The sequence below is a fragment of the Lepidochelys kempii genome, chromosome 2, assembly GCF_965140265.1.
Source record: "Lepidochelys kempii isolate rLepKem1 chromosome 2, rLepKem1.hap2, whole genome shotgun sequence".
Taxonomy (NCBI): domain Eukaryota; kingdom Metazoa; phylum Chordata; order Testudines; family Cheloniidae; genus Lepidochelys; species Lepidochelys kempii.
In genome coordinates, this window is record NC_133257.1 from 149,961,181 (window position 1) to 149,986,385 (window position 25,205).

The window sequence follows — 25,205 nt, forward strand, 5'->3', positions numbered from 1 at the left end:
AAAAATTAAATCTTCTAAATAAGAATTGTATATATTGGATTACATCCCTCTCCCCCACCCTACTAGTTGCACTATCATCTAAAGCCCATGAAAGTCAAAAGTTCCCATTGACTTCCACTGGCTTTAGATTAGGCCCTTAGGTTTTAAGGTGTCTGGGACAGGAACCATCTCTTAATTTGCATTTTTAGAGTGCCTAGAACAAAAAGACCCTGATATTAATTGGAATTTAAATATTAAATAATGCTAATAAATAACACTATAGATGCACAATTTCATTTCAACCATAATCTTTTCAGAATATACACTGTACAGTAAGCATAGCACTGAAGTCTCAAATAGTCAAGCTTTGTGTGGTGCTTCCTATCAGTTTAAGACTGACAACCTTGAACATGTACGCTTAGGTTCAGGTCCTTAGTAAAATACCCAGATAAAAGTAAAACTAAAAAAAAAAATAGTCCCAGTGTTTATGGACTGTTATTATCCAGATATTAAAGCATGGTGGTAGCTGATAGAATTGTATTCTACTGTTGTCTCAATTACCATAGATACTTCTGAAACATAATATTCAAATTAAGCAATTATCTTGATTACTAAATGTTGGAAGGCATTTTAATTTCATGAATTATTTTAAAAGATACTCCAAACCAAAATATTTTTGTTAATCTATAAATATATATTGTTTAGAAGCCAAAATGACCAATGAAGGCAGTGAAAGGGAAGAGATGGTCACAATAAAAAGGGAAATGTATAATACCTGTTTACACCTGTAAATTTTGTGAATAGGTCTTCAGGAAACACCAGGCTTGGCATATAAACAAACTATACATGCCATTTATCTAGTGTTAAGAGCAACTGAAACACATTACACTGAATCTGTCCGTTGGCAGTTATCCCAATTAAGTAGGCATATCATTTATCAGGGTGCCAACAGAATAGACTTTACCTTATTTTCCATCCCAGAATTTTGCACTAATAAAAGAGCTCTCCTTCAACCAATCAATTTGCTTAATGTAACTCGTTAGCATGTGATTACTTTGTATGCCGTTTTTACTTCCTGTTTTGTGTATAAAGAAATGTTAACTAAACAGTGAGGTATTTTTCATTTTTAATTATTTTAAGTCATTATTATTGAATATAATCATTATATATAAAAGCTCTGTGAGGAAGGACACTACCTTCCTAATTGTAATATGAATGTAGCACCAACAGTACGCAAGATGCTCTATAGACAATTAGGAAGGTAGTGTCCTTCCTCACAGAGCTTACACTCTAAAAAATTGTGGTTTTATTTGAAAAATTGGAAAATGCATATGTAAGTGGACGCTACCAAATAATTTGTTAGCAAGATGTAGTTGCCATGGCAATTGCCTATGTTGAGTTAACAGAGATGTGTCTGAGCTATGAAGTTCTGATCCACATCCAGATTCAAATTTCATCAAAAACCAATTGGGCTCAGCCTATATTTCAGTTTAAACCCAAGTTTAATAGTGAGTTTCACAAAAAGAAAAGGAGTACTTGTGGCACCTTAGAGACTCACAAATTTATTTGAGCATAAGCTTTCGTGAGCTACAGCTCACTTCATCGGATACATTCAGTGGAAAATACAGTGGGGAGATTTATATACATAGAGAACATGAAACAATGGGTGTTACCATACACACTGTAAGGAGAGTGATCACTTAAGGTGAGCTATTACCAGCAGGAGGGCGGGGAGGAAACATTTTGTAGTGATAATCAAGGTGGGATATTTCCAGCAGTTGACAAGAACGTCTGAGGAACAGTAGGGAATGGGGGGGGATAAACATGGGGAAATAGTTTTACTTTGTGTAATGACCCATCCACTCCCAGTTTCTATTCAAGCCTAAGTTAATTGTATCCAGTTTGCAAATTAATTCCGATTCAGCAGTCTCTCGTTGGAGTCTGTTTTTGAAGTTTTTTCTTGAAGTATTGCCACTTTTAGGTCTGTAATCGAGTGACCAGAGAAATTGAGGTGTTCTCCAACTGGTTTTTGAATGTTATAATTCTTGATGTCTGATTCGTGTCCATTTATTCTTTTACGTAGAGACTGTCCAGTTTGGCCAATCTACATGGCAGAGGAGCATTGCTGGCACGTGATGGCATATATCACACTGGTAGATGTGCAGGTGAACGAGCCTCTGATAGTGTGGCTGATGTGAGTAGGCCCTATGATGGTGTCCCCTGAATAGATATGTGGACATAGTTGGCAACGGGCTTTGTTGCAAGAATAGGTTCCTGGGTTAGTGGTTCTATTGTGTGGTGTGTGGTTGCTGGTGAGTATTTGCTTCAGGCTGTGGGGCTGTCTGTAAGCAGGGACTGGCCTGTCTCCCAAGATCTGTGAGAGTGATGGGTCATCCTTCAGGGTAGGTTGTAGATCCTTGATGATGCATTGGAGAGGTTTTAGTTGGGGGCTGAAGGTGATGGCTAGTGGCGTTCTGTTATTTTCTTTGTTAGGCCTGTCCTGTAGTAGGTGACTTCTGGGTACTCTTCTGGCTCTATCAATCTGTTTCTTCACTTCAGCAGGTGGGTATTGTAGTTGTAAGAATGCTTGATAGAGATCCTGTAGGTGTTTGTCTCTGTCTGAGTGGTTGGAGCAAATGCGGTTGTATCGCAGAGCTTGGCTGTAGACAATGGATCGTGTGATGTGGTCTGGGATGAAAGCTGGAGGCATGTAAGCAAGAATAGCAGTCACTAGGTTCCCAGTATAGGGTGGTGTTTATATGACCATCACTTATTAGCACTGTAGTGTCCAGGAAGTGGATCTCTTGTGTGGACTGGTCCAGGCTGAGGTTGATGGTGGGATGGAAATTGTTGCAATCATGGTGGAATTCCTCAGGGGCTTCTCTTCCATGGGTCCAGATGATGAAGATGTCATCAATATAGCACAAGTAGAGTAGGGGCGTTAGGGGACGAGAGCTGAGGAAGGATTGTTCTAAGTCAGCCATAAAAATGTTGGCATACTGTGGAGCCATGCGGGTACCCATAGGAGTGCCACTGATTTGAAGGTATACATTGTCCCCAAATGTGAAATAGTTATGGGTGAGGACAAAGTCACAAAGTTCAGCCACCAGGTTTACCGGGACATTATCGGGGATACTGTTCCTGATGGCTTATAGTCCATCTTTGTGTGGAATGTTGGTGTAGAGGGTTTCTACAGCCATAGTGGCCAGGATGGTGTTTTCAGGAAGATCACCGATGGATTCTAGTTTCCTCAGGAAGTCAGTGGTGTCTCGAAGATAGCTGGGAGTGCTGGTAGCGTAGGACCTGAGGAGGGAGTCTACATAGCCAGACAGTCCTGCTGCCAGGGTGCCAATGCCTGAGATGATGGGGCGTCCAGGCTTTCCAGGTTTATGGATCTTGGGTAGCAGATAGAATACCCCTGGTCAGGGTTCCAGGGGTGCGTCTGTGCGGATTTGTTCTTGTGCTTTTTCAGGGAGTTTCTTGAGCAAATGGTGTTTCTTTTGGTTACCTCAGTGGGATCAGAGGGTAATGGCTTGTAGAAAGTGGTGTTGAAGAGTTGCCTAGCAGCCTCTTGTTCATATTCCAACCTATTCATGATGACAACAGCACCTCCTTTGTCAGCCTTTTTGATTATGATGTCAGAGTTGTTTCTGAGGCTGTGGATGGCATTGTGTTCTGCACGGCTGAGGTTGTGGGGCAAGTGATGCTGCTTTTGCACAATTTCAGCCCATGCACGTCAGCGGAAGCGCTCTATGTAGAAGTCCAGCCTGTTTCAACCTTTAGGAGGAGTCCACCCAGAATCCGTCTTCTTTTTGTAGTCTTGGTAGGAAGCTCTCTGTGGGTTAGTAAGTTGTTCAGAGGTGTATTGGAAATATTCCTTGAGTCAGAGGCGTCGAAAATAAGATTCTAGGTCACCACAGAACTCTATCATGTTCTTGGGGGTGGAGGGGCAGAAGGAGAGGCCCTGAAATAGGACAGATTCTTCTGCTGGGCTAAGAGTATAGTTGGATAGATTAACACTATTGCTGGGTGGGTTAAGGGAACCACTCTTGTGGCCCCTTGTGGCATGTAGTGTCCTTTCTCTTTTGTAGAGAAGCAAAGTGTGGTAGAGGGTCTTTCATGTGGGTCCCCACATCTGTACCCTAGAGCTCAGAGTGGGGAAGGAACCCTGACAGTTGGTACATCATTTGTGTTAAACATTTTGATGTGTAAATTCCCAGAGGCGTCTTGTATAATTGGCCATATAGTTCTTTAATGTACTGGACTCTTCATAAAGATGACAGTTAGACATAGTCTATGTGCGTAGACTTGTACATCATACAATTAGTGAGCATACTGAACTGGATAATATCAGTGTCAGATGTTATATATGTCATCCCGTTACTTCCGAGGGCCCAACAGGCAATGTGAAGATGGACAGTATTAATAATATTGCATTGAGCTGGTCATATAATTAGCTATGAATAATATTTGTTAGGAATTTAGCTCCTTTTTTACTAAAAATTTTTTTATGAACTAATCTTGGTATTCCTCAAATGTACTTGAAATTCAGATGTATCCACTGAAGAGGTTCGATGGATAATTTTTAGACTGTGAGGTTCTAGTAAACTGTTCATGCTGACTATTCACTATTTGCTATTCATTATTCATGATGTGTGTTTGTTCACTTAAGTGACAAGGTATGGTTTCAATTTCCTGATAGGATGTCTCAATTTTAAAATAAGAAATTAATGAATATCAGTTAATTAATATTATGACTTTCAGTTGAATTCACACTAAATATTAAACTTCTAGGAATTTCAAATGTTTTTCTGACTACTTGTTGACTTCCTGAATACTTACAAAACACAAACAATATGTCCCCATGAATCAGTTAATTGAATTTGGCACTTTTATTCATGAAAATATTTGCAAATCAGTTTTTCCTCTGTTTGACCATATCCTGTGATGGGGTGTGTGTGTATATATTATAAACATTTGTTATGAACATTTATTAATCTCTGGTGCGGAAAAATATGGTTTGAAGGTATTTGTGGAAACTGGTGACCACTTTAAGAGGGTATATCCGTCTATCACCATTACCTTTTAATTGTCTTGGCTGTTTATATGCTCAGATGTTTCACATATCTATTTTAGTGAGGTTAGTGTATATTTATGAGCCTACCTGCAAGGGCGGATGGGTAAAATGAAATAGAAAGGCGGGATTGTGTTTTCCTCCTTCCACCCCCCTCTCTTTTCTAAACAAGCTAAGAGTTTTTATAATTCATCACCTGGCTGACAGATGAGTTCTGCTGGAGAATATTAGAAAATGTCTCAAATCTCATATATATGCTAATGGTATGCTGAGGCTGGTTGGTGGTATGCCGGAGTTTTTAATCTGTCTCCTCCAGTGTGAAAAGTGGAGGAGACAAGTCATTGCACTCGACAATTTATGATCAAACAACTGAATTGTAAAGGAAGAAGGACATGCAGAAAAGGAGAGTAATTTTTTGATTTAACAGCATTGTTACTACAAATAAAGAAATCTTGATTTTGACTGCACTCGACATTAAATGAGTTTCCTGTGCCCTGCCCTGAATTTTTCATTTTCAGATTTGTATAAAGCACCCTGCTTAGATACAAGTGACAGATAAAGACGATTGCATATGGAAATCAAATGTGTATAATAAAGCCATCTTCTGTTTATTAAATAAACACATGTAGATGACTTCTATGGAAAATGCACTGATAATTCTTCACTGTGTTCTAGTTTCTTTTCTAGTCACAAAGAATCTTATTTAACAACCACGAATGACTAGTCATAAGCTTTTCTGTTTATTACCTTATAACTAACCAATTTTATATATGGTCTGATATATGGCATTTAGAAACCACTTTATTTTGATTCTTTAGTTCATGCTTTAGCTATAACATTACACTAAAATCCATGTTTACTCCATTATAGTTTTGGAAGTTGCATTATTAATATTTTCTGAATGCTATTATGTTTTCATGATAGAAATGGTAAAGATTATAGAATGAAGGAGTATAACATAGCCATATTTTAGAGTAATGTTAGAAACAAAGTCTAAATATGTCTAAACTTGCTTGCATACTGTTAAATAATTATAATATTATGTAACTGAAAAAGAGAAAAGACCATACAGTCTCTAGTCAGCTTAGCTGTGCTTTCTAATTCAGCTGTTTAGAGTCCAGGCTTCAGATATGAAAGGCTTTCGAATGCACTGAGGGATGCATTTACTTATTCTGTTTTTAAACAGATATGGATTTTCTAGAAATTTTTAAGAAAAGTGCTTTAAAATATAGTGCATGTTAGGTAATGTCAAGAATATCTTTTTAATGGCCTGTTATATTGCAGTCAGAGAAATGGTTTTACAGAGCTTAAGGCAGCACAGAAGACAGTTTCCAGGCCTTTCACATATGGAAATCTTAATTCAAATTTTGATTTTGTGTTACAGGTGACAAGGAGTTTTGATGTCTTCCCAGTCTGTAGTAAATTTTGCCTAGCTTAAAACTGTCACTCAACTCAGTAAAGGTCTATAGACACTAAGCATTCTTGAAAAAGTCAGTGGTGGGGGCCTGACCCCTTCATTCTCCTGAGCAATGTCAGTAGCTGCATCAGGGAGTCCTCCAGGTTTTGAATGCTGGTATCCTTCATTTTTGATTGGCTTTCTCATTCCCATCTCTAAATATTGTTGGCCATATGACTATGCACTGACAGGTTTACCATTGAAAAAATGTCTTGTTCAGCAACAAATGGGCTCAGTATTAAGGTAAGAGCAGAAAATGTTGGCAATTCCTTGGTGGGTTCTGGACTATTCACCCAATCTTCCAGAACACCATGCCAATTCAACGATATCTTGCAGGCTCTTCTACAAATTGCCTCTTAGTTCCCAGCATGGTTTCCTATGTGAAAGTACCTAAGAAGTGGAACTGTGCAAATAACTGATTTTTTTGGTTCACTGGCAGTTCTGAAATTTGTAAAAAAAAAAAAAAAAAAATGGTTCTGGTCAATCTGGATAAAAAAATTCCAAACAAATTTTACAAAGCTAAAAAAAAAATCCATTTTGGTTCAATAACACACGTCATTTGACAAAGAAACATTTTGTTTCTGAGTTTTCTTTTGGAGGAGCCCAGCTTGTATCTTGGCAGGCTTGGCAGACTAGGCCACTGTCCTGTGAGATGGGAGACACATGTACAAATCCCTGCTCCACATCATTTAGGGATAGCCACATCCCTGGCTGGGATGATTTAACTGGGAATTGGTCCTGCTTTGAGCAGGGGGTTGGACTAGATGACCTTCTGGGGTCCCTTCCAACCCTGATATTCTATGATTCTAGGGGGAATAATTGAACCTAGGTCACCCATATCCCAGGAGATGTCCTAAAGACTGGGCTAAAAGTTATAAGGTGAGCTGATGCTTTGCCTCCACCTAGCTTATTTTTTTGGGGAGTGGAGGGGACTCAAAATTACTCCGTGAATTCATGTCAAATGTACATATATTTTTGTATCAACCAAAACTGCCTTTTCTGATGAATACACTATTTGTTTAAAAATCTCCCAGCTCTACACAGGAGATTCACAATGCACTGTTACTGCAATGCTTGGAAGGAATATAGTATGTGGAAATGCTGAAGCAATTTAAAAATACAAGTGAGTTATTTCAGGAACAAACAGTTCTATGAAGGTTTAACCTCTAACCTCTGAACCTTGAATCTTTAACCTTGAAACAATGCATGTTTGAAGATCAAATACATCTTAAATTGCTTTGTGTTAAATTAGTTAAACTGGTTTCTCTCCAAATGACAAAAAGAGACCGTTTAAAATGAAGGAGCATTTGTCTTAATAGGTCTTCCACTAAAAGTGGACAGTTTAAATTTTTAAGTCCCCACAAGTGATTCCATGTGACAAAGATGAAGGCATCATAGAATGTTTGCTTACAAAAGTGCTATTGAGCATGTTGTTGCCAGTCCATTAAGGTTCTAACTTACAAAAGTAGCTTTTCATTTTTGATGTCTCAATTTTTGGGTGTCAAGCTTTAGACAAATAGGTAAAAATATTCAAACATGAGTGGCTAATGTTAGGCACATTCAGAAACCTAAATAATAATGGATAGATTATCAGAGGTGCAGAGCAACTGTAGCTCACATGATTGCAGATGGAACTGCAAGTGCACTTTAGACTCTAAGTTTATAATAACAGACCATTGAAAAATGGAGGCACCAAGAATTGAGCTAGTGTTGAAAAACGGGGCCGATATGTCTTTGGATCAAATCCACATACATATACAGAGGAAAGAGATACTCCTGAAACTGTCACCCTCAGGTTTTTTGTGCATCCTCCAGATGTTGAGCCATAAACGGGGAGCATACCAGAGCAGAATTCTAGGAGCCAAGCACTGTGGAGCCATGTATTTTTGTAGAAAATTCACGGTTACACCTCCAGTGTGACCACAATAAACCCTCCCCAAATATGATCTATATTACAGGTGGGATTTTCAAAAGCACTCAACATTGATCTAATTTCAGTTGAGCAGAGATCCCACCCTTAATATTTATATTTATCTGATTGTCTTCTGTTTCTGTACCTATTTTTTTTCCAAACTGAATACTTCAGTTTTGCTGCAATGTAAGAAAATCAAAACAAAGAACAAACAAATTAAGGAAAGCTCTTAATATGGAAACCTCAAATAACAAATGCACTGCTTTTTGCCTATCTCCCTGTGCTTGACTGCTTTGTTATATTCGGGTAATACAGTGAGTAAACAAACCCGAAAATGCAAGACATTTTACAGGCCAAGTATGTTAAGAGTTGCAGACAAGAAGTCATTTACAGGACATAACAACAATTTTATTGAACCACCACACTTATGAACACTACCACTTATTCTTTTGTACCTGGCACTCTTTACAACAATATATCTACACAGAAAACAACAACAAAACACACACTTGTTGTTTATTGAGGTTTTTTTTAAAAATCTTCATGATTTGGAATGAAAAATGAACTGGATCCAGAAGGCCATATCTAAATTTGTCAAGTACAACTGTATCATGATATGATGTGATTTTCCTTGAACCATGAGCAACTGGATGTGTTCTCATTTTAAACTATAATTTAGGAGCATCAGTCCAAAAATTGGCTGGATCTGGCAAAATACAAATGTGCAGTCAAGATTCACCTTTTAACCACATCTCTGGAATGATCTCTTTGCCAGTCTACCACCCCTGGGTTTTGCCTGCTCCTCCTGCAGCAACCAAAGCACATGTATATCACCACATAGGCTAGGCTACATGATCCCTTTTCAGCCAGCCTATCAGCCCAGAACCAACCAGGTGCATTACAATCAAATGTCCTTACTTGAGGAGGGCTGAGCTCTCCCTTTTGAGCCACATTTCCCTCCTCCTTCAATGGGAGGCAGGCTGGCAGCAGGAAAAAGTCTAGATTTGCCTGTCAGCTCTCTAGCCAACCAGGGTTATGGGGGTAGAGGGGTCAATTCCTCCTATATACCTACTCCCTAATGAATCAGGTCTCAGGAAGGTGCAGGACTAGCCCTCTCACAACCAGCCAGCTGGCAAGAGGAGTGGGTGGTGATTATGCAGAATATAGCATGTGTAGGTAAGAGTTCTGCTTTCTCTACAGAAGGCCAGAGTATACCTATGAGGGGAACACAAAGCAATAACTAGTGGAGAAGAGGAGATGAGTGGAAAGAGGCAGCAGCATTGGCAACTCTTATGATTTTATTACTGACATGATTCTGGCCCCTGTTGGAGCCAGTTTGGCCATGGCAGAAGAAGCGCAAGCCCACTCATGCACTTCAGCCTGTGAATGTCAACCCTCCTGGGAGGAAAGCCCCCTGACTGGCTGCCTTCCCCAGTGCCTCACCTTCTAGGGAAGAGCAGCCAGTCAGGACTGCAGCAAGAGGCAGGCAAAGTGCTCCCCCTCGATCCCCAGAAGCCTTTGGGTAGGGGAGGAGGGAGAAGGAGCAGCTGACACCATTGCCACAGAAACGGAGTCCCTCCCTCCTCTTCCGCCTCCTCCTCTCCATCCCTGAAACACTGGGCCTGGGATGGAGGAGAGAGGGATGAAGAACCTCAGGTGGATGTGGGGACAGAATAGGTGTATGGCTGCTGTAACTGTCACACATGCAGTGGGAGTTCAAACAGCAAACACAGAACAAAAGCCACAATATCATCTTTAAAAAGTGTCATGACTTTGGGGCCAATCTCATGGATTTTGGGTCTGTCTCATGATTGTTGAACTTTTGGGGATTGGCAATACTGAGAAGGAAGTGGGACTCTTACTGTGGATCCTAGGCAGGTAGAGGGTGCAGAGGGCTGAGTGGTGTAGCTGGAGGTGCAGAGCTGCAGGAAGGCAGGCTAGAGGAGGGAGTCTGCCTGCTGTATAGAGCTGGGTGAATAGTATATTTTTCAGTTTGCTACCAATTCCAAAAAAATAAAATAAAAAAATTGTAGGTTGAACCAAACCTTTCAGCAAATTAAAAAGAAAAACTCATACAATCGATCAAAATTTTTGGTTAAATAAAATGTTTTGTTGACCTAAAATTGACACATTTCAAAACAAAAAGTCATCTTGAACTGAAAATCAAAACATTTTGTTTCAAATATGTAAAATGAAATGTTTTGATTTTTTCTGAGGTTTTTTTGTAACCAATTCAGCAAAATGTACACAAGTTCATGAAATGTTTGTTGCTAAATCTATAGTTTTTGCCAAAAAAAAAAAGTTGAAATATTTCACCCATCTCTACTGCTGTGTTATGGCATATTGGGGACAAAGCAGAGAAGCCAACAAAAACGACCTTCCACCTCTGCAGGAAGCTGGTATTTAGAGAAGGTGACAAGGGTAATTTATCCCTCTGGAACCACTGCTTGTACAGGCAGCTGGCACAATAATCTACCTATGATGCATCTCCAGGCCAGGAGATGCAGTTTACCAACCTTGCCAGTAACTACTATATCAAAGGCACTGTCGGACTGCATGTCACCCTCAGCCTCAGGTTCTCCTGAAGGAGGAGAAACAGCAGCCATCACCTCCCAGTCCTTTTTTTCCAAGGAATGAGACCAAGTGCTTCCATTCTTTCATGGTCGATGTCTGTGTACATTCTGAGGAGCTGACTGCAGCTGAGCAGGACACAGTGTCCCTCTAGGGTATGAAGAAGGTGATGTAGAAGAATAAAAAAATGATGGTAAAGAAAAAAGGACATTGCTTTAAGCAAGCTGACCTTCTTCTGCTGGATGGAGAGGGTCAAGGCCCATCTCACTCCAGATTCTGCAATGTCTTCTACAGCAACTCCAGCTCTAGCATCCAACAACATTCATGTTGCAAAGTACCTCATTCTTTACTGCAAATCTCTCCTTGTAAAAGTGGTATATATACATAATGTGAACCAAAATATAAAATAATGTGTTCCACATCTGGAAGAGCAGAAAGTTTACAATAACTGGAAAAATGACAGAAGACAACAATATACTAAGCTACTGACAGATTGAATTAGACAGACATAGAGGCTTGGAGAAAGTAAAATTTCATCTGGTTTTCTAGCTAGAGCAGAGAGCTCAACCAACGTGCAGCCCCTCTCCCTGAGAAAGTAAGTGAAAATGGCATCTGCTGAGCTGAACTGATACTGAACTGATCACTTGCTGTGGATTAAGATATTCAGGGACACGAGAAATACTACAAAACATGTTACTTGCTCTATGTGATTTATCCCAATGAACCCATCTCAACCTCAAAAAGTTCAGATAGAGCAAAACAATCTCTGGTTCTTGCATACATACAACTCAAAACAAAGTTGCTTTCAAGTAAATTTGTGGCTTGAGTAAAGCATTTTGCACAGCTCTAATTATTACCTGAAAACTCTTTTAAAATGTTTTCCCTATAAATCCCATTACATACTGCATTACTTTCATTTCTGGTTTCAGCTCCAAAATGGCATGACAGCATGCACTTTACTGGCAATATCACTTCTACCTTTCTGTGTTGGTGTCCCCTTGAGATCCTCCATAATCCTCTTTTCTTCATCTCTGGATAACCTCATTCTTTGTAATTTCCACAACTACCAGTTCAACACTAGTGACTTTCAGATCCTCAACTTACAAACTTTAATGACTCTTAGATCCTCCCCACCACTGACCTTCCCCACACTCCAGTAAGACTAAATTCTGACTATCTGTCGAACATTTTTTTTCTGGATGGCCCTCCCCCAGTTCCAATTAAAAACTAGTTCTCCTCTCTCCTTCTAAATACTCCCCGTTCATCCCCCTTCTTGGTCCCCACTGACAACTCCAATATCATTCTGTTCCAGTTCTTGCCTCCAACAATGGCCATAGAGAGTCTTGCCTTGATCCTTGAAACCCACAACCTCAGTGTGGGTTTGTGATGGGGTGTACTGGGCCGTGTGAAGCCCCCTACTGGAGGCCTCACAGGTCTACCACACCCCATCCCAGAAAAGGAGCAGTAAAGGTGGGCCCTGCAGGCCTGCCTGGAAAGGCTGCAGGGAAGTAGCCAATCAGAGCCCAGCAGTCTCACTTAAAGGGAACTGCAGGGCCTGAGCAGGTCAGTTCCTGGCTGAGACCAGAAGGGATAAGACAGAGAAACTCTTTAGGCAAGGAGGTCTGGGAGAGACTCTGCACAAAAAGGGAACAGATAGAGAGAACCCAAGGACTGTACCCTAAGGTAACTGGTGAAGGTGATGGGACAGAGTGGGAAGCAGCCCAAGGAATGCAGCAGCAGCAACTATTAAAGGAAGCAGCATGTGCCTGCTATTTGTAGGGTCCCTGAGTTGGGACTTGGAGTAAGGGGCAGGCCTGGGTCCCTCCACTGGAGAAATGGCCTAAGCCCTCAGATGGGGATAAAACTCAGAACTAAAAGCCCGAGAAAGGGGCTAGAATTTAAACAGGCACAGAGATGGGGCTGAAGACCCCGGAAAGAGCCAACCATTTGTTGGACTGTATTACCCCAGAAGTGTTCCTTCATGTGTTTGGCTGTGTGTGACTTGGCCTGAGGACTGATCCATGGAAGACACAGCCAATTGGGGACACCAGGAGCAGAGAAAGGAAAGAGTACAGGCTCACACCCTGCCAAGAGAGGCACTCATGAGAAGTGAGTGCATGCTGTCACAGGGTTCAACACCTCTCTTTATCTCTATCCCCACATTGATCCTCACAATAAATATTGCTGCTTCTTCCTACTTAACATGAGATCCACTCATTCTTCTCCATCCTCATCACAAAAAAACTCTGGTTCAGGCACTAATTATTTCTCAGCTCCAGTACTGTAACTTCTTCCCCTTTGGCCTCCTCAACAGCTACCTCGATGAATTGAATCTGTCCGACGTGCTGGCCCAAAATAATCTACTTCACCAACTCCTCTGATTGTATATAGTCCTTCAAATCCTTTTCATGACACATCGCCTCTTTCCAAAATTTTAACTTCTTTCACACTATGTCCCAACTGAATCCTACTTATTACTCTGTTTTTGTTTCTTTCCACTGCCCTCCCTGCCCCGTGCTCTAACCAAACTTCACAAGTAATCATTTGCTTTGTGCCTTTCATCTGCTGTTGATTCTGGGCTCTCTTCCCTGCTGCTCCATATATCTGATGTCCCTTCCTGACACACTCTTATGTCATGTCCATTCTGAAAAGACACTTCTTCAAGAAAGTCTGTAACCTTAAACTGCTGACCCTCTTCCTATAAAGAAAGAATGTGTATGCACACACATGCACGCACCCACACGCAAATCATGGAATAAACAAGACATATGATGAATTTTACACAATTCAATTGCATGGCTTTGGGCATTCATTTCCTTCTGTGACCTATTATTTGCATCCTGTCTAAAGGGATGGGTGAATACTGAAAAAATTCATTGATTTATATTAAAATTAAAACTGAATTTGTTTTGATGCTATTCATGATTCCTTTTACTTGTTTTCTAACATTTACATGAATAAAGTTTTGTGTGTAAAAATATTTGCACAAAGAAGAAATATGAATACTTATGTAAGTAGGTATTTGTATAAATACTCATACTAGAAGAGTTTTCACTGTTGTCTTGGAAGTGGTTTGGGTCTGGAAGTTATGCAGTCAGGGAGTAAAAACAATACCATGTAAAATATTCTGAAATTATTATCCAAGCTATTGAGTGATTATTAATAATTAATATTTTTGAAAAAAATTGATTCAGTAACCAAAAAAGGACTAAATTACTAACGTATATTATTCATACTGAACAGTTCAACTAACTCTAGACTTAATGTTATTTAAATGTGGAATTCATTTGTTCAAATCTCCTTTTTCAGATTTTTTAAAAAGAAATGAAATAGTGTTGACAGTCCAGTGAAGGTTAGTTGACCTCGTTTTAGTCTAATGATGAATTTGAGAAATTCTGCTGCAAAGACATTTACTTTCGTGGAAAACATTCTTGCACTGTATAAACTGGAACCACTCTCTAGGGTGATGAAAGTTTTCCATTCTTTTTTGCTAACATTGCCAATTCTGATGGTGGTTTCTGAGATGTAATATGGACACTTTTCCACCAGAAAGAAATCTAAGATAGGCTTGGCAAGACAGTCAATTGACCAGTTAATTGACCACCTATTGTTTCTCTAGTGTCAAATATAATCAAATGTTCCATCAAGAATATCCATATATAAGCAGCCATCTACCTTTTTGATTGCATTCATAGATATTTGGGTCAGAAGGGACCATTATGATCATCTAGTCTGACCTCCTGCACAACGCAGGCCACAGAATTTCACCCACCACTCCTGCAAAAAACCTCACATCTATATCTGTGCTATTGAAGTCCTCAAATCGTAGTTTAAAGACTTCAAGGAGCAGAGAATCCTCCAGCAAGTGACCCGTGCCCCATGCTATAGAGGAAGGCGAAAAACCTCCAGGGCCTCTTTCAATCTGCCCTGGAGGAAAATTCCTTCCCGACCCCAAATATGGCGATCAGCTAAACCCTGAGCATATGGGCAAGATTCATCAGCCAGATACTACAGAAAATTCTTTCCTGGGTAACTTGGATCACAGGCCATTGGGCCTATTTACCATGAATATTTAATTACCAAAACCATGTTATCCCATCATACCATCTCCTCCATAAACTTATCGAGTTTAATCTTAAAGCCAGATAGATCTTTTGCCCCCACTGCATTGTAGTGCCATCTGGTGCGACTGTATAATGTTGCAGGTCTGGGATGATTCCCAGTGGTTACAAAACTTTCGCATGCGTAAGGGCACTTTCATGGAAGTTTGTGACTTGCTTTCCCCTGTCCTGAAGCACAAGAATACCAAGATGAGAGCAGCCCTCACAGCTCACAAGCAAGTGGCAATAGCCCTCTGGAAGCTTGGAACACCAGACAGCTACCGGTCAGACAGGAATCAATTTGGAGTGGGAAAATCCACTGTGGGGGCTTCTGTGATCCAAGTAGCCAATGCAATCACTGAGCTGCTACTATCAAGGATAGTGAGTCAGGGAATCCCATTGCAGTAAAGCCATCCACTATGACCTGCACATTTCTCAAACTGTGGTGGGGCAACAGACGGAACGCATATCCCTATCTTGGGACCAGAGCACCAAGGCAGCCAGTATATAAACCAAAAGGGGTACTTTTCAATGGTGCTGCAAACACTGGTGGATCACAAGGGATGTTTCACCAACATCAATGTGGGATGGCCGGGAAAGGTACATGACACTTGCAACTTCAGGAACTCTGGTCTGTATGAACAGCTGCAGCAAGGGACTTACTTTCCAGACCAGAAAATAACCACTGGGGATGTTGAAATGCCTATAGATATCCTTGGGGACCCAGCCTACCCCTTAATGCCATGGCTTATGAAGCCATACACAGGCACCCCTGGACAGTTGTCAGGAGCTGTTCAACTACAGGCTGAGCAAGTGCAGAATGGTGGTAGAATGTGCATTTGGACATTTAAAAGTGCGCTGGTGCAGTTTACTGACTCAGTTAGACCTCTGCTAAACCAATATTCCCATTGTTATTAGTGCTTGCTGTGTGCTCCACAATATCTGTGAGAGTAAGGAGACGATGTTTATGGCGGGGTGGGAAGTTGAGGCAAATCGCCTGGCTGCTGATTACAATCAGCCAGACACCAGGGCATTAGAAGAGCACAGCAGGGCGCGCTGCGCATCAGAGAAGCTTTGAAAACCAGTTTCATGGCTGACCAGGCTACGGTGTAACAGTTCTGTTTGTTTCTCCTTGACGAAAACCTGCCCCCTTGGTTCACTCTACTTCCCTGTAAGCCAATCACCGCTTGCAGAGGCAATAAAGTCATTGTTGTTTCAAATTCATGCATTCTTTATTAATTCGTCACACAAATAGGGGGATAACTGCCAAGGTAGCCCGGGAGGGGTGGGAGGAGGAGGAAAGGACAAGGCCACACTGCACTTTAAAACTTATTGAATGCCAGCCTTCTGTTGCTTGGGCAGTCCTCTGGGGTGGAGTGGTTGAGTGCCCGGAGCACCCCTCCCCCACCCAGCATTCTTGGGCATCTGGATGAGGAGGCTATGGAACTTGGGGAGGAGGACGGTTGGTTACACAGGGACTGCAGTGGCAGTCTGTGCCTTTCCTGCACCTCAACCATACGCCGGAGCATTTCAGTTTGATCCTCCAGTAGCCTCAGCATTGCAACCTGCCTCCTTTCATCATGCTGCTGCCACCTGTCCTCTCGCACATCCCTCCTGTCCTCGCTTTCATTTTGTGCTTTCCTGGACTGTGCCATTGTCTGCTTCCACGCATTGTGCTGGGCTCTTTCAGTTTGGGTGGACTGCATGAGCTCAGAGAACATTTCATTGCGAGTGCTTTTTTTTTTTTTTTTTGCCTCTTATCTGTGCTAGCCTCTGGGATGGAGATGCTAGTGGCAGCGTTGAAACATCTGCAGCTGCAGGAGGAAAAAAAGGGAGAGTAAAATTGAAAAAGACACATTGGCCATTTAAAAGGAGGGGCTGATGTTTTCGGGTTAACATGCAGCATAAACCCAAGTAAACCCCCCCCCCACACCCACCCAATTCTCTGGGATGATCGCTTCACCCTCCCTCCCCCACCATGTGGCTAACAGCGTGGCTAACACTGGGACCACACTACGCCATGCTTTCTTATGCAATGATTCCAGATTATGTGCTACTGGCCTGCCGTGGTAAAGTGTCCTACCATGGAGGATGCAATAAGGCTGCCCTCCCCAGAAACCTTTTGCAAAGGCTTTGGGAGTACCTCCAGGACAGCTTCATTGAGATGGCCCTGGAGAATTTCCACTCCATCCCCAGACATGTTAACAGACTTTTCCAATAGCCATACTGGCCATGAATGCATCCCAAGTCTTCAGGGCAAATTCATCATTTGCTTGCTTTTAAACCGTGTATTATATTTACAAAGGTACACTCATCAGACGTGCCTTCTCCGCCTTCAAGGTCTGGGAGCCCAGGTTGGGAGGGTGCTGTCTCCAGGGTGATAAACAGTTCCTGGCTGTCAGACAGAACGGTTTCTCCGCTTGCCTGGTGTGCGCTATTTTCAACCTCTCCCTCCTCATCCCCAAAATCCTCATCCCTGTTGCGTGAGACTCCCTTGCAGGAGTCCACGTACAGGTGTGGGGTAGTTGTAGGGGCACCCCCTAGAATTGCATGCAGTTCATCATAAAGGTGGCATGTCTGGGGCTCTGACCCCGAGAGGGCGTTTGCCTCTTGGGTTTTTTGGTAGCCTTGCCTGAGCTTCTTAAGTTTCACGCGACAGTGCTGCAGGTCCCTGTGATAGCCTCTGTCCTTCATGCTCTTGGAGATTTTTTCAAATATTTTGGCATTTCGTCTTTTGAAACAGAGTTCTGATAGCACAGATTTGTCTCCCCATACAGCACTCAGATCCAGTACCTCCCATTTGGTCCATGCTGGAGCTCTTTTGCGATTCTGGGACTGCATGGTCACTTCTGCTGATGAGATCTGCAGCCACCAGTGCTGATCAGCTTGCCAGTCTGGCCAAACAGGAAATGAAATTCAAAAGTTTGTGGGGCTTTTCCTGTCTCCCTGGCCAGTGCATCCAAGTTGAGAGTGCTGTCCAGAGCGGTCACAATGGAGCACTGTGAGGTAGCTCCCAGAGGCCAATACCATTGAATTGTGTCCACACTAACCCAAATTCGACCTGGGGAGAGAAAGTTAAAATCACATTTTTGGTTGGTCTTCTAATTTTTGACTTTGACCGTGTTCATGCGTGCATCTGTGTGCATCTGTGTGCGTGTGCATAAACATTATAAACATTATAGTATTGCTAACTCTTGTAAATGTATGGTAAATAATACAATTTTGGCACTCACTGAAGGAGTTCTCCTTAGAAAACCTAATCAAGTTTGTGGTTCCGTTGTGTTAATCACCCTGCTAATACGTAGTAAGAGAGCGTGTCCCTGCTCCTGAAAAACTTAACATTTAGTGCAAATTGTGGTGGTTGGTTTGTGACATGGGAGCTTGATCTGGGACTCACTAAATTAATCTCACACAGGTGCTACAACACATCTATTAGATGGGGACAACTTTTAATCCCTGCTACACAGGTCAGAATTCAAACTGGTGACCTACACATGAGAGGCTACAAAGCTCTGTCATAAATATAAAGGGAAGGGTAACAACCTTTCTGTATACAGTACTATAAAATCCCTCCTGGTCAGAGGAACAAAATCCTTTTACCTGTAAAGGTTTAAGAAGCTCAGGTAACCTGGCTGGCACCTCACCAAAAGTACCAATAAGGGGACAAGATATTTTCAAATCTCGGGGCGGGGGATGAGGAGGTTTTGGTCTGTCTGTTCTGTGTGCTTGCCAGACACAGATCAAGGAAGCAAGCAATCCAACTCCATCAGAATTAGTAAGTACTAGCAAGGGAATGCGTTAGCTTATTTTTGTTTTGGCTTGTGATTTTCTCTGTGCTGAGTGGAAGATGTTTTCCTGGTTTTCTTTTTGTAATGTAGAGGATTTCCCTCTGGACCAAACTTCAGAGTTTTTGAATCTGATTGTCCTATAAGATTATCTTCCATTCTAATTTTACAGAGGTGCTTTTTTTACCTTTTTTCTTTCTAATAAAGTTCTGTTTCTTTTAGAATCTGATTGGGTTTTTTTAGTGTCCTAAAAAACCCCAAGGTTGGTCTGTGCTCATCTTGTTTATTCTCAAACCTCCCCAGGAAAGGGGGTGTGGGAGCTTGGGGGGATATTAGGGGGGAGTAGGAACTCCAAGGGGTCCTTTCCCTGAGTTTGTCTAAATCACTTGGTGGTGGCAGCATTACCGAATCCAAGGTACAAGGGAGAATTTGTGCCTTGGAGAGTTTTTAACCTAAACTGGTAGAAATAAGCTTGGGGGTCTTTCATGTGGTTCCCCATGTCTGTAACCTAGAGTTCAGAGTGGGGAGGGAACCCTGACAAGCTCATTAAAAGAATTAGTCAACATTATAAATCAACACTGAATTATTTTTGCAGGAAACGTCAGTTCTGATAGAAACTTTTGATTTGTCCAGAGGGAATATGGAAGTGAAAATATTCATTAAAATCGACATTTTGAAATGAAACATATCTTTTAATTTTGATTTAAAATATCATGTGTTTTAGCTTTTCAGTTTTTAAAAAAACCAAACCAATATTTAAGTCAAAATTTGGCTTGGAAACAACAGTGTTAGTTTCATTTTGACTTAAAACGTCTTTTCATTCTTTTTAAACCAAAATACAAACAAACAGAAATGAAATGACATTTTATGTTGAAACAAAAATTGATGTCTTGTTTTGAAATGTCGACTCAAAACAAAAATTGAAATTTTGAATTGGTTCAAAGCTTTATGGGGGTACATTTTTGACCAAAACATTTCAGACAAAGACTTTTCATTCCAGATTTCTCACAAGAAATTTTTCCTGGACAGTACTTATTAATAACGTCCGTAGGCACCAGTTCTTCACAACTTCTGATGTTACTATTTTGAGAATGAGGCTTTCTTTCTGGAAAGATACATTTATTAAATCATGTTCTTTTTAGGAGCTTCCACTCTCTGAACTCACAGGAAAAATCTCCCATTCTTTGCTTTCAGTCTCAGACACGCACTTTCTGCCACACCCTGTTCTTAAAGGGAAAGTTTCCAATAACAAATATACAAACACTAAAAATGCAACAGTAAAACAAATATTAACACAACATCCAATGCAGTTATAAAACAATATATTTCAACATAAAATCATTAAGATCCACAGCTCAGTTCTCATCCTCTTCAGCTCAATGAGTGACTGGTAAGGGGGAAAGCATGCAATTATCCTCTGTGTCGATCAGCCCATTCAAGGAGACTAAACACTTACACTGCCAATGAGTTATGTAAATATTTGTAAGAAAGCAGTGGAATTCTGGGCATCAGGATTTTGGTGTCTCTTCTTGGCTCTGGATCTGATTATGGACTAGTGGTTACAGACTGCAGTCAAATGTAACCAAAACCCATGTTTAGGTTGTCTGTGAGCAATGAACATTAGACCTTTGGAAGTAAAAGCACGAGCTTCTATGACTTAATATAAAGAACCAGATGTCTTAGTATAGAAGCAATAGCAGTGTCATAAACCTCTATATGTGACCGAGCTTATGAAGGATGACACAGAGGCATACTGTGGTTTCCAGAAGCATTGATTTTTCCCGTGTTCATTTTGAAAGACTCTGGCAAAAATGCATGAGCTTTGGTCCTGTTATATTAGAGGCCTGTATTCTGTTCCCTATTCTGTCTGAAATGACCTGGTGCAAGTTCTCTCAGTGAAAGGAGTGAATGATAGTTCACTTCAGCACTAATAAAAAGAAAAGGAGTACTTGTGGCACCTTAGAGACTAACAAATTTATTTGAGCATAAGTTTTCATGAGCTGCAGCTCATGAAAAGCTTATGCTCAAATAAATTTGTTAGTCTCTAAGGTGCCACAAGTACTCCTTTTCTTTTCGCGAATACAGACTAACACGGCTGCTACTCTGAATTCAGCACAAATGTTATTTATCTCATTTGCATAGTCACTCCCAAAGTAGTAACTTGTCACTTAGTCCTGAAAATCTCCCAACCCAATGTTCTTTCCTCTGTAGACTAATGGTGTTCATCCGAACACATATGATTCATCACATAAGGAGGATTAAATAAAAAATATACTCCTTTGCCTTCTCCAGTGATGGAGTTTTTACACATTCTAAATTAATGCTCAAAAACACACCTGGGTGAGTTCCAAGAAATTAATTATTGCTGGCAAAGCAGAGGCAAGAGATGGTGTAGCAGGAAGGAGCATGACATTTTTTCATATGGTAACCTCAGGACATTCATAGAATCACAGAGTTTAAGGTCAGAAAGAACAATTAGATCATCTAGTCTGACCTCCTGTTTCTCACAGGCTGCTGAATTTCACCTAGTTGTCTCTGTATTGAGTCTAATAACTTGGGTTTGGTAAAAACATATTTTCCAAAAAGGCATCCAGTCGTGGTATGAAGACATCAAGAGATGGTGAAACCATCACTTTCCTTGGTAGTTTGTTCCAGTGGGTAATCACCCTCAGAATTAAAAAAATTGTGCCTATGTTCTAATTTGAATGTTTCTGGATTTAGTTTCCAACTACTAGTTTTTGTTATGACTTTCTTCACTAGATAAAAGAGCTCTGGTATTTTCTCCCCTTGAAAGTATTTATACAGTTAAATCAAGTCACTTCTCAGTTGTCTCTTTGATAAACTAAAGAAATGGAGCTCTTTAAATCTCTCCCTATTAGACATTTCCTCCAGTCTTCAAATCATTTTTGTGGCTGCTCTCTGCACCCTCTCCAATTATTCAACATCATTTTTTAATCTGTAGACACCAGAACTGTATGCTGTATTTCAGTATCAGTCTCACCAATGCCATATATAGAGATAAAATCACCTCCCTGCTCCTACTCACTACTTTCCCATTTATACATTCAAGGATTATTTTACTAGGAGGGTGGTGAAGCACTGGAATGGGTTACCTAGGGAGGTGGTGGAATCTCCATCCTTAGAGGTTTTTAAGGCCCAGCTTGACAAAACCTTGGCTGGGATGATTTAGTTGATATTGGTCCTGCTTTGAAGAGGGGATTGGACTAGATGACCTCCTGAGGTCTCTTCCAACCTTCTATGATTCTATGACTGCACTAGACCTTTTTGCCATGGCATGCCCTGGAAGCTCATGTTGAGTTGCTTGTCTAGCATGACCTCAAAATTCTTTTCAGAGTCACTGCTTTCCAGAATATAGTCCCCTGTTCTGTAGATATGGCCTACATTCCTTGCTCCTAGAGTTATAACTTTGCATTTGGTTGATTAAAATGCATTTTGTTTGAATGGGCTCATTTTACCATGAAATCCAGATTACAGTGTAGACGTACCTGTATAGAGCAATCAGAAGTGTGACTGCAGCATATGTAGACATATCTGAGCTAGCTTTGATCTAGCTAGCTCAAATAACAATTGCAGTAAAGCCAGGGCTGCATAGGTGGCAGCATGGCCTGTGCAAGCCCACCCAGGTCTCTAGGTATGTACTCAGGTGGCTAGCCCGAGTTGCTGGCCATGCTACTGCCTACAACTTCACTGCTGTTGTTACTCAGGCTAGCTATATAGCAGCTAGCTTGGGTAAATCTACATGTGCTGCAGTCACACCTCTGACTGCAGTGTAGACATACCATATCACTGCCCTGTCCTCATCATTATTTACTTCTTCACCAATCTTTGTGTCATCTGCAAATTTTATCAGCAGTGATTTTATATTAACTTCTGGCTCATTGATGAAAATGTTGACTAGTGTCAGGCCTAATACCAATCCCTGCAGAACCCTTCTTGAAACACCCCCATTCAATGATGGTTCCACATTGACAAATCTGTCAGTTAGCGAGTTCTTAATTCATTTAATGTGTGCTTTATTGATATTGTATAGTGTTAACTTTTTAATCAGAATGTCATGCAATGCTAAGTGAAATGCCTTATAAAATTCTAAATACATTGTCTGTTCAGTATCTTTATCAACCAAACTTTAAATCTTATCAAAGAATTAGATGGCAATTGTTTGACAAGATCTATTTTCCATAAAACCATGTTGACTGGTAGTGAAAACATTCCCATTCTTTAATTGAATTCTCTATCAGCTCTTTCATTACTTTGCCTGGGATTGAGGTCAGGTTAACTGGCCTATACTTACCCAGATCACCCTGCTTGCATTTTTTGAATATCAGCACAACATTAGTATTTTTATTTCTGAAGTTTCGCTGGTACTTGAAGATTTATTAAAATTAATATTAGTAGGCCAGAGATCTTCTCAGCCAGCTCTTTTAGGAAATCTTTGGTGCAAGTTGTCTGGGTCTTCTTATTTAAAATTGTATCCCTAGTAGAAATTATCTAAAATCCTCATTGGTTACTTATGGACTGGAAGGTATTTCATCATCCTTATGCGATATAAGTACATCATCTTGCTTCTTTCCATATACACAACAGAAATATTTATTGAACACTTCTTCCTTTTATGCATTATTAACAATTTTACCATCTCCATCTAGTAATGAGCCTATACCTTTTTTAGGATTTCTTTATTCCTTATATACTTAAAAAAAAATTCCTCATTGTCCTTAGATCTGACAGCCAGGGATTTTTTTCTGATTACTTTAACTTCCTTTTGTTATGGGGGCCAGCCCTCAATGCCAGATTGGCGCCTCCTCCTGGTCGTGCTGGGGATTAGCTCAAGGCCTACATCCATGTCCGTGGTCTGCACACTGACACAAGTTCTCTGTTCCCGCCTACGGCTCCTCTCTCAACTCCCAGAAGGCAGCATCCTCTTTGCAACTCAGCCTTCCGGTCATGTCACCATCTGGCTTTCCCCCTTCTGGGGGTGGGGTAGAACTGATTTATAGCCTCTCAATCGGTCCAACAAAGACAGCGCTCTGCTTCAAGGCCACACAAAAGCTCATTATGGAACAATTGTTATGAAGAAGAAGGAAATACAACCCAAAACAAATTCCAAAATTGAAGAGAAAAGGCAGCTGGTCATTTTTCTTAACAAGGCAGATGGTGTATGAGTCTGTCTTATTGCATGATTCTTTGGTATGATTCTGACAAAACTAAAATGGGAGAACTGAGGTTTTGGCAAATTCATAGGTCATCTCAGCCCATCTCTGGATCATCTATTGCTATTACTCAGATAAAAGTATGGGTCCAGCTGAAAAAAATCTTAGTTACAGTACTTTGTGTCCTTCCTTTTTTCCTGGGAACAATGTCTCTCTAGGAATACTACTGCTTTTTTGGATGATATGTACAATAAGGGGCTTTGTAAAAATGTATTTGATGCCATTTCACCAGGATTATCAGGTGTTCATTTTCCTTGTTATAGTTTTGATTTCTGAAGTACACATTGAAATTCAGTGCACACACATATATCACATATACATATCTGTGCATATGGCACCAGATTATCCCCTGCTTTACACCTTGTGTAGTCATTTGCACTTACATGAATGTAAAAATGTTAGTAAATCCAAATGGTAGAGTTTTGCACCACATTCACTTTACACAGGCTTAAGCTGTGTTGTATTGAAAACAATATTAAACTTACAAGCTATCACTTTAAATATAAGGTGTTACCTGTTCCTACTTCTAGTTCAGAGGCTCTGAAGGGAAGCATGCAATCTGGCTCTTGTGCAGTCAGTCTGCAAATAGCCATTTTAGAGTAAGATGCGTTGAGTTGTGTCTTTCTGCCTTATGAATCAGCCTGTTGTGTGCCTCTGTTGTTTGGTCTTGTGTGTTTGGATTCTGGATTCTAAGAAATAAAGGAATGTTACACTGCAATCTTCCAGAAAGATAAAAACATAAAAAATATTTTAACTTTTCTGTATGCCATGAACATAAATGGACACATTGTGCACGGCATAATGAAATCAAGAATTGGTGTTTTCTCCAAAAGTTTTTCTTCCAACATCATTCAGAGCTATAAATGCATTTTGGTATTAGTATCAAAACAGGGAAGGGAGGTGGGGGGGAGACCTAATGGTAATTTAGACTTTAGTCTAAATTTAGACTTTAGTCGCATTAAATGTTAGAATATAAGAATAGCCATACTGGATCAAGCCAAAGATTACATCTAGCTCAGTATCCTGTCTTCTGACAATGGTCAATGCAAGGTGCTTCAGAGGAAATGAATACAATAGGGCCATTACAGTAAAAGCTG